We start from the raw sequence: 15,338 nt of genomic DNA, 5'->3' as shown, positions 1-15,338 counted from the left end.
TTAGGGAGAACTTGAGTGCCCGGAGTTCTTTGCATTTCCACCACTGCTTGAGGGACTCTCCAGCCTCCTCGCTACCACTTAGCCCCTGTAAAGGAGGAAGTCCCTTTGGCGACGGATATGAGATCCTGTTAGGCCAATGACCATAGTCTGTCCTCCAGGGCCCGAGAAGATGGAGACCTTGGGCAGAGTGAAGGGCAGTGCCAGGCCTGGTGCAGCCACTCCCTATCACGTCTCTCTCCCAGGCTCCTCCAGCCTCACCTGGTGGACTCCATGGGGACCACAGGCCTCACCTCCATGGGCAGTCTCAAAACATTTGCCCTCCTGTGGGCTGTCTCATACATAGACCCAGACTTTCTTGGAGAAGGAATTCCGAAGAAGCAAAAGCAACCAACTCAAAACCCCCACTTCCCCGAGAAGAAAAGGTGGGCAAGCAGATGCAGAAAGGCAGCAGCCAAAGTCTGCAGGTTCCTGCGGGGGCCAGGGGACGGGCGAGCCCTACAGGCAACTTGAACGGAGAGCGCTTTGATCACCCGCCAGCCCGGGAAAGCAAGCCCCAGTCGGGCGGAAGGTAGCTGGCTGCGGGGCGCGGCGACTGGCGGGAGGCGGGAGGCGCCAACCGCCACAGACCACTCCCAGCTGGCCGGGGGCGGGGAGGGGGCGGGCAGGGAAGCGGCCCGCCCTTCGTCCTGCCCCTCGCCCTACTCCCTGTCACCTCCACTGGAAGGAGTGGAACCCAGACTTGCTGGTCTGAGCCACGCACAAGGCGGGGCTGCTAGGCCACTGTGCCCGGGCATGGAAGTCGGTGCGGATGGCCAGCTCCGGGATGACCCGCCGGGACCCGCTCACAAATAAGGTAGCCCTGGTAACGGCCTCCACCGACCGGTGAGTGTTGGTGCCGGAGTTTCTGAGGTCCTGGCTGCCTGGAAACAGGCACTGGTGTCTCGTCCTTTGCCTCCAGTGCCCCTGTCCTCAGACCTCACATAGGGCCAAAGTCTGGCCCTGGAAAAAAAGTAGCCACGTGGTCCGCCTGAAGCCCCCTCCGAATCCCCTGGCCCTGGACCCTCCCTTGCCTGCCTTCGTGTCCCTGCTGCCTCTGGCACAACTGTGCCACCTCTGTGCAGCCCCATCGAGCTAGTCTCCCCAGTGTTCTGGGCTGCCCCAGTCAACCAGCCCCACCTAGCGTCTGGGAAGCCCAGAAACTGGAAATCCAAGAGAATCTGGATTTCAAAATCCTATCCCAAGGCCTCCAGCTTTTTGGAAATGTACCAGACATTCTATTTGGGCACCGGAAAGTCTCCCGGAACCCCTCCCCTTTACCTAGATGGGACACCAGAGCCGTGTGTCGAGATTTTTGTTTAGGTCGGTACATCTGGGCCTACCTTGCCCAGCCTGTTTCTCACCCACCACTCTTGTCTGTCCTGGTTCTCATTTCTACAGGACTTTGCTAGATACCAACTCTTCACAAAACTAAAATACAAATGTAGGTAAAATGCTAATGACTGACAAGTGCGGAATGTGTAACTCTTCCTCCCAAGGCAATATTTACATTTTTGACTGGAGACCATCTTTTCATATGCACCCCAAAAAATAACTAAGGATAGAATTTTGAGAATGATGTAGACGAGCAAGAAAGAAACCTGGGGGCAGGGCTGTTCTGAGTGAGACTCTCAAATCATGGAAGTGGCTGCTGCTGCACACCCAGCTCATTTCTCACCTCTCAGTCCCAACAGGGGATGAAGCCTGTCACCCATGGTGGGATCTGTAGAAAGTGATGTCAGTTCTTGGAAACTGAGGCTGCAGTCCAAGATCATAATAAAAATAAGTAAATGAGTGCCAAAAATGGCTGTGCCATTAAGCCTGTTTTACACGTAGTAGAGACACATGGAGGTCATATAGAGAAAGAGTCAGAATTCAAACCTGGGCAGTCTTAACTTCAGAGCTCATGCTGTTGACCTCTTCCCCTGCACAGGCCTTGGCAATCTTTGTCTCTGCTCACAGGATCGGCTTCGCCGTCGCCCGGCGTCTGGCCCAAGATGGGGCCCACGTGGTTGTCAGCAGCCGGAAGCAGCAGAATGTGGACCAGGCGGTGGCCACGCTGAAGGGAGAGGGGCTGAGCGTGACCGGCACCGTGTGCCATGTGGGGAAAGGCGGAGGACCGGGAGCGGCTGGTGGCCACAGTGAGCTGCAGGGAAATGGGCACAGAGCCAGGAGGTGGAAAAGGGAGCCAGCCTGAGCCTCTTTCCCTGCTTTCCTGGACAGTATTGGTGAGATCCAATGCAGTGCTGTTAACTAAAACATCACACTGCGTTCTGCATACCCAGCCAGCCCACCATCACATTTTTATTGTGTGCCTTTCTATTATGTCCGTATATTAAAGTTGGAGAATCATCCCATCCCAATCAGTGAATGTTAAAACATTCTAATGCTTCAACCCTGCATCATCCCTTGCATACCCCAAAGAAACAGCTGGTACTGTTTCTCTAGTAATTTTCAATCTAACTGGACAGATGAGAAGGGTAAATACAACCACAAAATAGATGTTCCCACCCATGAGCTAATAAACAATCCCCTATTCTTCAGCTTATGGAGTCAAGTCCCTGGGAACCTCAGGAAGCAGCCCACCATGTTTCAGCCACTTACTATGTGCAATTTCCTGTGTTCAGAGCCTTACACAGGTTATCTCTAGACCTGACAGCAACCCAAGCAAGGCAAGGACTGTTCTCTCAGTCTGCAGACACTGGCTCAAGTAGCTGGAGCAACTGCCCAAGGTCCCACAGCCAGTAAGGAAAGACCCAGACCCCCAAGCTCCCTTCCTTTATTGGCTGCCTATGGACTATGAGGTACTGGACTTTAGTCTCAAAGAAAGTATATAAGTCAATGTCACAGTTAGTAGTGGACACCAGCCTTCCAGCTGCAGAAGGAAATATGAACCATCCAGCAAAGCAAGCTCCTCTTCCCTCGAGGCTCAGGGCACACACTTTATTTCCCAGAGTGGAAGGGAGAATCTACCCAAAAATGGAAAGTACAGGATTGTGCTAACATATTGGAAGGTTGGCAGAAATAATTTGCATAATCCTAGAAGAGGAGAATCTTAAGCAATAGTAGACAGCAGCATGGTAGACAGTATAGGGTAATTCTGTTTTTAAGGAACTGTCTGGCAAATGCTCAAATGTGCATTGGAAAGAGCCAAATGTGAGTCCTAGAAAGTCACCTTGCCTGGATTAGGCTGGTGGACAGAGCCCAAGATTGGGGCCTTGATCCTGATGGTGGAAGGAGCCATTTGGGAGTCTGGATCAATTAGTGACTAACCATATGACATGTAAGTAGCAATGTAATGTGAAAATCCTGCTGGAAAAAATATCCTGTGGCCCCCACCAGGTTCACTTAACATGGCCTACAGGCCTGGCCCAGAAGTGGTACTTGAGCTAAACCTTAAGGAATGGATGGGAATGGACAGATGGAATAGAGATGAGGTTCCAGATAACTCTGCAAAATGAGCAGACAGCCAAGGAGGAACTGAAGGAAAGAGAGGAGCACTGTCAGTCAACAGTGGAGAGCACAGGCTCAGGAGTACTGCTGGGAAAGGGGCTGCATTGGAAAGATAGAGGCCATGGGCCTCCATATCCTTTTTTTTTTTTTTTTTTTGGGACAGAGTTTCACTATTGTCGCCTAGGCTGGAGTGCAGTGGCACCATCTCAGCTCACTGCAACCTCCACCTCCCAGATTGAAGCAATTCTCCTGCCTCAGCCTCCTGAGTAGCTAGGATTACAGGTGCCCACCATCATGCCCAGCCAATTTTTGTATTTTTAGTAGAGACGGGGTTTCACCATGTTGGCCAGTCTGGTCTTGAACTCCTGACCTCAGGTGATCCACCCCCTCAGCCTCCCAAAGTGCTAGGGTTATAAGCATAAGCCACTGCGCCAGCCATAGCTTCTTAAAAGGATATGTTAAGGACCTTAAAAGGATATGGCCTCTTAAAAGGATATGTTTACACATTCTTGTAGCAAATAAGAAGCCATGTGAGGTTTTGAGCAAGAGAAAGATGGTTATTAGGAAGGCTAATCTGGCTCTGGTAGGAAGGATATACAGAGAAGACACTGAATCCAGGGCATCAGTGAGGAAGCTGTTGCTGTCATCCAGGTTTAGAGCAGTGGTGGTGGGACAGGAATAGATGTGCCCAAGAGACATTTAGTGGAAAGGAACCAAGATTTTCCAACCCCATGTCAAAAAGTGGGAAATAGAGAAGTTAAAAATGACTCTCAGGAAGTTTGTATGACCACTGTCAGAGAGGAGAATGATAGAATTCTTGTCAGCAATTTGAAATGTCTTCTGCCAGTTGCCACATGTTACCCTGCAATGAGAAAAGCCACTGCCCTGAGAATGGATACTATCCAGTGGCCTCCTCATCTGCACCACGAAGCTTCTCAGTGGTGTTGTAAGCGGAAACCAGAGTAGCTGCCTATCTGCTTGATTGTATTTTTTCTTAAAAATGCGTAACTATCATAACACAGCAAACAGCTCCTAACCGCTTTAGTGTAGTGATCACACAATTTATAACAAGACTTAGAAGACATCTTTTTTTTTTTTTTTTTTCCCAGAGACAGGGCCTCACTCTGTTGCCCAGGCTGGAGTGCAGTGGCATGATCATAGCTCACTGTAACCTCCAACTCTTGAGCTCAAGCAATCCTCCCCCATCAGCCTCCCAAGTGGCTAAGACTATAGGCATGCACCACCATGCCAGTTCATTTTTTAAATTTGTTATAGAGTTGGGGCTTTATTGCCCAGGCTGTTTTGAACTCCTGGCCTCAAGCGGTCCTCCGTACTGGGCCTACCAAAGTGCTAGGATTATAGGTGTGAGCCACCACACCCAGCCTCATTCATCTTTTATGGTTTGCTATCTCTGTTCAATCAGAACCCAGCCTCCTCCCATCTCTGTGCTTACAGACCTGGAAGGAGAGGGGCATGGGGTATGCAGCAGAGTAGAAAATGTCTCCAGGTGATTCTGGAGCAATCCACTGTCCTCTCCCAGCCCAAACACACATGCGCTGAGCACAGCACACATCACTTATTAACTTATTCTGCACCTCCCTAGTAGCAAGTCCATTGGTGAGACTTATACAGAGCCAAGGCAGGTGACTGGGCTTTATGCCAGGATACCAAAATTTAAAGGGTGCAAGAAAGTATTAATACTGGTTTTAAAAGAGCATATGACTTTAAATTTTGTTAGACTTATGTGTTGACAGCCCAGGCATTTCTTCAACCGTGTTGAAGGTTAGCACCTAGTTAACAAGAATAATTAGTTAAAATGGGAAGCTAGCAGATGGTGTACATTGTTAGTAACACCCCTCAGTGTGCCAAATCCAAAGCACAAAGTTGACCAAGGGCGCATGTACTGCTACTTGCCCAAGGCATCAAAATTGCCAGTTCTGGGCAAATGCAAAGTCTGGTTTCAGGGTGGCTTTGTACTGAAAACCCTTGTTGGCAGATTCTGCTTGGCCATTCATTACTCTAGCACACGCCTCACTATCTACTTATAACGTATTAAGGAGGTGAGATGTTGCCTTTCTTGGCTTTCTCAGTTTAAATTTCACTTTCTCCCTTGAATCTTTCATGCCTCCAGGTCAAAAGAGAGACAGAGACAGGGAAAATGACATCATAACAAAATATGGAATTGCTTTAAATTCAGGCTGGTATCTTCTCCCATCATGGCTCTCCTGGGCAACCAGTTTCCTAATGACCCCAACTCACTTTCAGAGGACTCTTATGAATTAGCTCTGTGCTACAAAGTGGTAGACTGACCTCAGTTCTTCCACCACTAACTAGCTTTGTGCCCTGAGCAAATCACTTTCCCAAACACAGAATAAGTAGGCCTCCTGTTCTTAGCTAGCCCCAGTGTGCCACTACTGAACTATAAGATCTTGAGAAAATTCCCTGAACCTGTTTCATCATCTCCACCTTAAGGACACTGGAATAGATGATCTCAAAGTCCCCTCCAGGGTAACTTTCTTCAGCTCTATTTAAGCCAGTTTTTCCATTCAGGTAAGTGTGGACAGATTGACTTTGAGATAATGGTAACTTATTCAAGGAGAACTGGACAGTAAGTACTCGGAGAAATGTGGGTGGAACTCCATGTGAAAGGAAGAGGAGGGGTCTGGAAATAGATTTTGAGGTGAGACTTGAAATCATGAGAATGAAGGAGCTCCCGAATGGGAAAATGTAAAGAAACGAGCAAAGGGTCAGACACAGCCTTAGAAGAATAGGAGGTGGGAAGAAAACACTGCAAAAGAAATGAGGCCAACTTCCTGGTGGCTCATACCTGTAACACTTTGGGAGGCCGAGGCAGGCGGATGGCTTTAGCTCACGAGTTCGAGACCAGCCTGGGCAACATGGCAAGACCCTGTCTCTACAAAAAATACAAAAATTGCTCGGGTGTGATGGCACACACCTGTATTCTCAGCTACTTGGGGGCCTGAGGCAGGAGGATGGCTTGAACCCAGTAGGTCAAGGCTGCAGTGAGCTGAGATCATGCCACTGAACTCCAGCCTGGGTGACAGAGCAAGACTCCATCTAAAAAAAGAAAGAAGCCAACCTTAAATGGTTAGCAGCAGATCTTAGGGCAGTTTTCAAAAAAAAATGTTTTAAGAAATAGAAGTTATTTTGACGATAGTTCCTAAGAACAATGGTTTTGTTGTTGTTGTTGTTGTTGTTTTTAATATAGAGATAAGGTCTCCCTGTGTTGCCCAGGCTTCTCTCAAACTCCTCAGCTCAAGTGGTCCTCCCACCGTGACCTCCCAAAGTGCCATGATTCCCAGCGTGAGCCACCACGCCCCGCCCAGAAGGAAGTTTTTATCAACTTGGATAAATGCACCTCCCTTACTTACTGCAGCCCTGGTCCAGACCTTACCCCTCTCTCTAGGCTGTGAAGCTTCATGGAGTTATCGATATCCTATCGATATCGATAACAAACTCTGTCTGCTTTTAGAATGTGTTTGTCAAGTGCAGTGTAAATGTGAGGACTCTTTGCCACGTGCCACACACCTGGAGCGCGCCTGGTAAAGGGCGGGTGGGGGCAGCTTCCTCTGCCCCTGCCCTTCTCATTCGTTTCTGCTGCTCCTACTTCTGTCTGCTTCCATCTGCTCTTCACTATCCACCGTCTGCTCCCCTTCCCAGCCTTCTTCCCGGCATGCTCTTCTACCTGGTTGATTTCCAACAGAGACATGGCAGCTAATATGCCAACAACTATGACACTTAAACTTACACACCCAACTGTCCCCCTTTCAGCTGCCAAAAAGGAATCATTTTTCATTAGCTGGGAAATATTAAAAGCTGCTAGTTAAGTAAAATACTAATTCTGGTGAAATAACCAGTTGCCACTTTATAACATACATCCTTTAAAAAAGTAAAAATAAAAACCTATATTATTTTCTTCTTAACTGCAATGTCAAGAAAATCTGAGATCCAGATGTCTAAATTCAAGTGGTACAATATTGGGTTTTATGTGTAAGTATATAATTACATTATATTCGTAATATATTTCACACACATTCTTTAATTACAAAGCTTTAATTAAAATATTTGTCTTTGTTTACTAAGGTTAATATTCCCATGATTTGGAAATGCTAATTTTTTATGATCTCCCATGGTTTTGCTTTTTACTCTGATGTTGTATTAGTCTGTTTTGCGTTGCTATAAAGGAATACCTGAGCTGGGCAACTTATAAAGAAAAGAGGGTTGTGGCCAGGCGTGGTGGCTCACACCTGTAATCCCAGCACTTTGGGAGGCTGAGGCGGGCAGATCACGAGATCAGGAGATCGAGACCATCCTGGCTAACAGGGTGAAAGCCTGTCTCTACTAAAAATACAAAAAATTAGCCGGGCGTGGTGGCACGTGCCTGTAGTCCCAGCTACTTGGGAGGCTGAGGCAGGAGAATGGTGTGAACCCGGGAGGCAGAGCTTGCAGTGAGCCGAGATTGCGCCACTGCACTCCAGCCTGGGCAACAGAGCGAGACTCCGTCTCAAAACAAAAAAAGAAAAGAAAAGAGGGTTGTTTTGGGTTACACTTCTGCAGACTGTAGAAGAAGCATGGTGCCAGTATCTGCTTCTGATGAGGCCTCAGGAAGCTTACAATCATAGCAGAAGGCAAAAGGGGGCTGGCGTGTTACATGGCAAGAGAGGAAGTAAGAGAGATAGTAGGCTTTTAAACAACTAGTTCTGGCACGAACTAATAGAGTGAGAACTCACTCATCGCCACCGGGAGGGCACCAAGCCATTCATAAGGGATCCACCCTCGTGACCCAAACACCTCACACCAGGTTCCACCTTGAACACTGGTGATCACATTTCAAAATGGGACTTAGAGGGGACAAACATACCAACTATATGAGATGTCATCAAACATTTCTCAACACTAAAGTATCAGGATATGAAATTACTATGATTTATTTACCAGTGTTTCATACACATAAAGACCAAAGTGCCAAAATGATCTTCAATGAGTAAGTTTTTTATTCTGTTAGGCTTTGTCCCTCTTTTTTTTTTTTTTTCCTCACTGTGTCATCGAGGCTAGAGTGCAGTGGTGCCATCTAGCTCACTGCAACACCCGCCTCCCAGGTTCAAGCGATTCTTGTGCCTCAGCCTGCCAAGTACCTGGGACTACAGGCATGTGCCACCATGCCCGGCTAATTTTTGGTATTTTTAGTAGAGACAGGGTTTCACTGTGTTGCCCAGGCTGGTCTCAAATTCCTGGCCTCAACTGATCTGCCCACCTTGGCCTCCCAAAGTGCTGGGATTATAGGCGTGAGCCACTGCACCCAGACAGATTCTGATAGTCTTTACAATGGAGAAACATCTTTCATGAACAGTCTGAATAGAGACCCTATGAAAGTCAGTTTTAAACTGAGTACAGGCACACCTCGGAGATATTGTGGGTCTGGTTCCAGGCCACCACACAATAAAGTGAATATTATAATAAAGTGAGTCACATGAATTTTTTGGTTTCCCAGTGCATATAAAAGTTATGTTTACACTATAATGGTCATCTAATTGTAGTCTATTAAATGAGCAATAGCATTATGTCTTTAAAAATATATACATATCTTAATTTTAAAATACTTTATTGCTAAAAAGTGCTAACAATCATCTGAGCCTTTAGAACTTGTAATCTTTTTGCTGGTGGAGGGTCTTGCCTCAACATTGACGGTGGCTGACTTAGGGTTGTGTTGCTGAAGGCTGGGGTGGCTGTGGCAGTTTATTCAAATAAGACAGCAGTGAAGTTTGCCACATCAGTTGACTCTTCCTTTCACAAAAGATTTCTCTGTAGCATGCAATGCTGTTTGATAGCATTTATCCACAGTAGAACTTCTTTCAAAATTGGAGTCAATCCTATCAAACTCTGCCACTGCTTACTCAACTAAGTACACATATTCTAAATCCCATGCTGTGATTTCAACAATGTTCATGGCATCTTCACCAGAAATAGTTTCCATCCCAAGAAACCACTTTCTTTGCTTATCCATAAGAAGCAACTCCTCAGCCGTTTACATTTTGTCATGAGATTGCAGCAATTCAGTCCCATCTTCTGGATCCACTTCTAGTTCTCTTGTTATTTCCACCACATCTGCAGTTCCTTCCTCTGATGCGGTCTTGAACCTCTCCACATCATCCATGAGGGTTGGAATCAACTTCTTCAAGACTCCTGTTAATGTAGATATTTTGACCTCCTCCCATGAATCACAAATATTCTTAATGGCATCTAGAATGGTGGATCCTTTTCAGAAGGTTTTCAGTTGACTTGGCCCAGATAAATCAGAGGAATCACTATCTATGGCAGCTACAGCCTTACAAAATGTATTTCTTAAATAACAAGTCTTGCAAGTCAGAATTACCCCTTGATCCATGGGCTGCAGAATGGATGTTGTGTTAGCAGGCATGAAAACAACATTAATCTCCTTGTACATCTCCATCAGAGCTTTTGAGTGACCAGGTGCATTGTCAATGAGCAGTAACAGTTTGAAAGGAATCTTTTTCTGAGGAGTAGCTATCAACAGTGAGCTTAAAATATTCAGTAAACCATGCTATAAACAGATGCGCTGTTATTCAGGCTTTGTTGTTCCATTTATACAGTACAGGCAGAGTAGATTTAGCATAAATCTTGAGAGCCCTAGAATTTTCAGAATGGTAAATGAGCATTGGCTTCAACTTAAAGTCACTGGCTGCATTAGCCCCTAACAAGAGAATAAACCTGTCCTTTGAAGTTTTGAAACCATATTAACAATAAAGCTGTTTTGCTTTCTTATCATTTATGTGTTCACAGAAGTAGCACTTTTAATCTCCTTCAGAAATTTTTCCTTTGCACTCACGATTTGGCTACTGGTGCACACAGCCTAGCTTTCAGCCTGCCTCAGCTTTCAATATGCCTTCCTCACTAAGCTCAATTATTTCCAGCTTTTGATTTAAAGTGTAGGATGTGTGACTCTTCCTTTCACTTGAACACCTAGAGGCCATTGTGGGTTTATTAATTGGTCTAATTTCAATATAAATGTGTCTCAGGGAATATGGAGGCCCACAGAGAGGGAGAGAGATGGGAGAAGGGTGGAGCAGTCAGAACACACACAACATTTATTGATTAAGTTCACCTTCTTTTCTGGGTGTGGTTTGTGGTACCCCAAAACAATTATAATAAAAACACAAAAGATCACAGATCACCGTAACAGATATAATAATAATGGAAAAGTCTGAAATATTCCAAGAATTACCAAAATGTGACACAGAGACAAACTGAGCACATGCCGTTGGAAAAATGGCTCCAATTAACGCAGGGTTGCCATGAACCTTCAATTTGTAAAAGACACAATATCTGCAAAGTGTAATAAAATAAGGTGTGCCTGTAACTTTTCTTTCAGTTTATATATTATTTTAAATATCACAGTACATCAAATCCAAACATAATGGCTGATCCTTGATTGAACTCTGGACTTTAAAAAAAAACACATTTCGGGGACAACTGAGGCCAATATATTAGATAAAATTATCATCAATGTCAAACTTCTTGGGTGTGATAATGGATTATGGTTGTGTAAAAGAACATCCTTACTCTGGGAATGTATGCTAAGTATTTAGGGATAGAGCATTCTAATATCTGCAACTAAGTTTATTTATTTTAATTTTTATTTATTTATTTATTTTTTGAAATGGAGTCTCGCTTTATTGCCCAGGCTAGAGTGCAGTGCTGCGATCTTGGCTCACTGCAACCTCCATCTCCCGGGTTCAAGCTATTCTTCTGTCCCCTCCTCCTAAGTAGCTGGGATTACAGAAACATGCCACCACGTCCGGCTAATTTTTGTATTTTTAGTAGAGAAAAATTGGTGAATCTAAGTGAAGGATCTCTAGATTCTCATTGTACTTCTATTTCCAATTTTTCTGTAAGATTGAAATATTTTAATATAAGCAGTTGTCTAGAACAATGTAAACAGGGGTCATACATTTGTTTTAGATTATGGATGTGGGGATTCTGATTGTAGCCTGTCCCCCAGCTTCCCCAGAAGGTGCCTCCTCATGATCCCACTTTCTAATCATGCCTAGCCAGACAGTCCATCCTAGAGGGCCAAGAGCATCTCACTCCCTATGAGTAGAAGCCAGAGAAGTGCTAGAACAACCCCAGGTATCCAAGGTCAGGCCACATTTTCCCTGAGAAGCATGGCCCACTCTAAGGCAGGTTCAGGAGGCTGAGAATTCCAGGCTCTACCTACTTTGAAGAAACAGAGAAAACACAGCTCAAATCCAAAGGAGCCCTGAGGATTTAGGCCCCTTCTGGGCCAAATCATACTTGGATGCTTATGAAACAAGATGAATCAGGTTCCATTTTTGCTCACCTGAACCTAATGTATCATTATCTAGCTGAGCAGCTGGTGAGAGCTACTTCTCCCTGAACCTCAGTTGCTTCATGTGTAAGATGCAGGGTATATACCATCCTAAGGTCTTCAGCAGCTCTGACAAACATCCTAGGAACCCACTCTAACTCCTCATTGCCATGCCTCCTCCAGTGCTCTTCACTCATGCTGTTTCCCTTTCTTCTCTTGGCTTCAGAATCTGGACATTAATGTGAAGGCCCCAGCACTGATGACAAAGGCAGTGGTGCCAGAAATGGAGAAACGAGGGTACAGAGAGTGAGAGAGCCTGGGTGAGATGGGACCCCACATGGGCTGAGGGCAGTGGTCCACACTGGGAAGATGGTCAGCTCTCTTCTTTTTCCAGAGGCGACTCAGTGGTGATCGTGTCCTCCATAGCAGCCTTCAGGCCAATTCCTGTAAAAACCCTTTTGTCTGCCCCTCCCATCCCATCCTCCACTCCACATCTTTTCACCCCTCCTGTTACCCAAGGAAGTTTGTGTCCCTTTTTAGAATCACACCACCAAGTCCCTGCCCACAAAATAGATGCCTTGCCTCCACAAACCATAACCTAGGGGAGGTTTAGCCACAAGACAGTTTCCTAACTGTGCCCCTCCCTTACAGAAGATCCCTAATGACCACTGCCCTTTATGTCTAGTTATTAGAACCAAGAATGACCTGGAAACTGTGAGTCTAACACATTCTCTTCTTTCTCCAGGGCTTCAGTCCTAACAATGTCAGTAAAACGGCCTTGCTGGGCCTGACCAAGACCCTGGCCATAGAGCTGGCCCCAAGGAACATTAGGGTGAACTGCCTAGCACCTGGACTCATCAAGACTCGCCTCAGCAGGATGGTGAGGAAGGGGAGCTCTGCATCCCACTGGGATCCCTTGAAAGGCATCCATCTTCTTGGACAGGGAAACCCAGTACCTGAGTCCTGAGCTCTCAGCCACTCCATTCTCCTTCCCTGGAATTTTCCATATTCCCTCTCTGTACCAGCTGCCCTATCCAAGCCACACTCCTATCACACCTTTTCTGAGGTGCAGAGTGGAGACTGAAGTATTCACACTCTACTCACACTGTTTCCTCTCTCCTTACATGGATGAGAATTGGAGAGACACAGCAAAATGCATCACTAGAACCTGAAACAAATGAAACAGATGAGGGCAGTGGGGAGAGCTGGGATCTAGAAAAAAATAGGAAGTGAAAGAGGGAAGTCTCTCCATCCTTCCTGTCAGTTGCCATGAGGATGGGCAGTTTCTTCCCTTTCTGTTCCTCACTTTCCTCTTCTTAAACTTAAAGAGATTTCCCTTCTGCCTGCAGCTCTGGATGGACAAGGAAAAAGAGGAAAGCATGAAAGAAGCCCTGCAGATAAGAAGGTAAACCGTCATGGGGGCAAGGGCCCTAAGAGACATGAAGATGGAAAGGTCTGGTCCCTAGCAGCCCACAGCCCGCTGTCTCAGTCCCACAGATAACACAGGCAGGCTGTCCTCTGCCTCACAGACCACAAATTCATAAACACTATCACTACAGTGGCCTGAGCAAGAAGTCAGCTTCCCTTTCAAAACGTAAAAGCAGAGACATCAGGGTTTCAGCAGTGCAGAGCTCTGGGAGAAGCCCTGAGTCCTCTCTCCACCTGGGGGATTGTGTCCACCTCTGAGCATCCATGGAGACCAGGGACCAAAGCCAAAACCATGCTTTTTTAGTTCCCTTGAATAATGACACATGTTTACAAAACTCAGGTTGATGATCTACAATCCAAATGAAAGGAATGAAGAGTTTTACTAAGCCCCAAACTCCCCTTGCCTAAGGAGTTACTTTCTTCCCCAGTGAGCTGGGTGAGCTGTTCAAGCACCTTTGTCGGGCTCCCTTTCCTCTAAGTTCCCTTCCTCTCTCTACCTTCTGGCTTCTGGGCACTATCTAGTTTCTCCATCTTGTCCCTCAAGGACAAATGCCAGCAATGCCTAACTCTGTACTGGTCCAGACATCCTAAATCTTCCCAAAGCCATTCTGATGTCAGGCATGAGCTGCAGGCCTGGTTCATAACTCATTAATAAGTCAGGGGATTGTCATCCTAGAGCACCAATGAATGATCTAGCCCATGTAGCTCAATCCTGGATGCACATTAGAATCACCTGGGGAGCTTTTTAAACTGCAGATGATCAGGCCCCACCCACTCCCAGAGATTATTTTTTAATTGGTCCAAGGTAGGACTTGACTATCTCCGGTTTTGTTTTTCTTTGTCTTTTCTTTTTTTGTTTAAGCCTCTCAAATGATTGCAAGATACAGCTAGAATGGAGAACCATTAATTCAGCCCTTCTAGGTTTGAGTTACTCACTCTGCCCACCTCTAGAGCATTCTATGGCAGGCAGATTAAAGTGTCTCCTAACTATGCAGTCACTGATAAAATAAGAATTAGCACATTCTCACCAAATGAACCTGACTTTAAGGCACAAGTATAGATTCCTGAAAAAGTTGTCTCTAAGTTGAAACTGTACAAATGGAATCATTTTAAACACACCATTTACTGTCACACAGACTCCCTGATACTTCAGTGTGTGCACATGTGAAGTCATTTTTTTAAGTATGAAATAATTGCTTACTATTTTATCTGTATAACTTTGGATTTTGGTGTCCTGAGCTCTCTTAAAAAACAGTGTGTTTCTATAGTATTTGAATATTATGGGTAATAGTTTTTGCAGAGTACAGTATCCTTATACTAAATTATAACAGCATATCCTCATGGTAACCCTATTTGATAGGCGGAAAGTTTGTACACTGATCCTGAAAAGTCATCTGGTAATTCTTGATTAAGCAAATTTCATTCCCTGTGTCCCAGGTGAGGGAGGCAGACCTGTTTGATTTTTACTCCCTTCCTTTCTTCCCCTATTCCCCAGGTTAGGCGAGCCAGAGGATTGTGCTGGCATCGTGTCTCTCCTGTGCTCTGAAGATGCCAGCTACATCACTGGGGAAACAGTGGTGGTGGGTGGAGGAATGCCATCCCGCCTCTGAGGACCGGGAGACAGCCCACAGGGCAGAGCTGGGCTCTAGCTCCTGGTTCTGTTCCTGCATTCATCCACTGGCCTTTCCCACCTCTGCTCACCTTACTGTTCACCTCATAAAATCAGTTCTGCCCTGTGAAAAGATCCAGCCTTCCCTGCCGTCAAGGTGGCGTCTTACTCGGAATTCCTGCTGTTGTTGTGGCCTTGGGTAAATGCCTCCCCTGAGAACACAGGACAGGCCTGCTGACAAGGCTGAGTCTACCTTGGCAAAGACCAACAGATATTTTTTGCCCTGGCCACTGGGGCATTTGAGGGGAGATGAGAGAGAAGGAAGCTGGAGTGGAAGGAGCAGAGTTGCAAATTAACAACTTGCAAATGAGGTGCAAATAAAATGCAGATGATTGCGCGGCTTTGAATCGAATCGACGTGTTCATTTCTCAGTGTGGGGTGGTT

At 45.9% G+C, this 15,338-nt stretch overlaps 1 pseudogene; it reads left to right on the top strand.

The window, feature by feature from the left end:
- Nucleotides 1–751: 751 nt before the first annotated feature.
- Nucleotides 752–15,306, top strand: LOC129489332 (dehydrogenase/reductase SDR family member 4-like; annotated as a pseudogene).
- The last annotated feature ends 32 nt before the right edge of the window (nt 15,307–15,338 follow it).

Source organism: Symphalangus syndactylus, chromosome 9 (genome assembly GCF_028878055.3).
Source record: "Symphalangus syndactylus isolate Jambi chromosome 9, NHGRI_mSymSyn1-v2.1_pri, whole genome shotgun sequence".
NCBI classification, from domain to species: Eukaryota; Metazoa; Chordata; class Mammalia; order Primates; family Hylobatidae; genus Symphalangus; species Symphalangus syndactylus.
The sequence above is the reverse complement of the archived record's forward strand: the minus strand, read 5'-3'. Positions and strand labels throughout refer to the sequence as shown.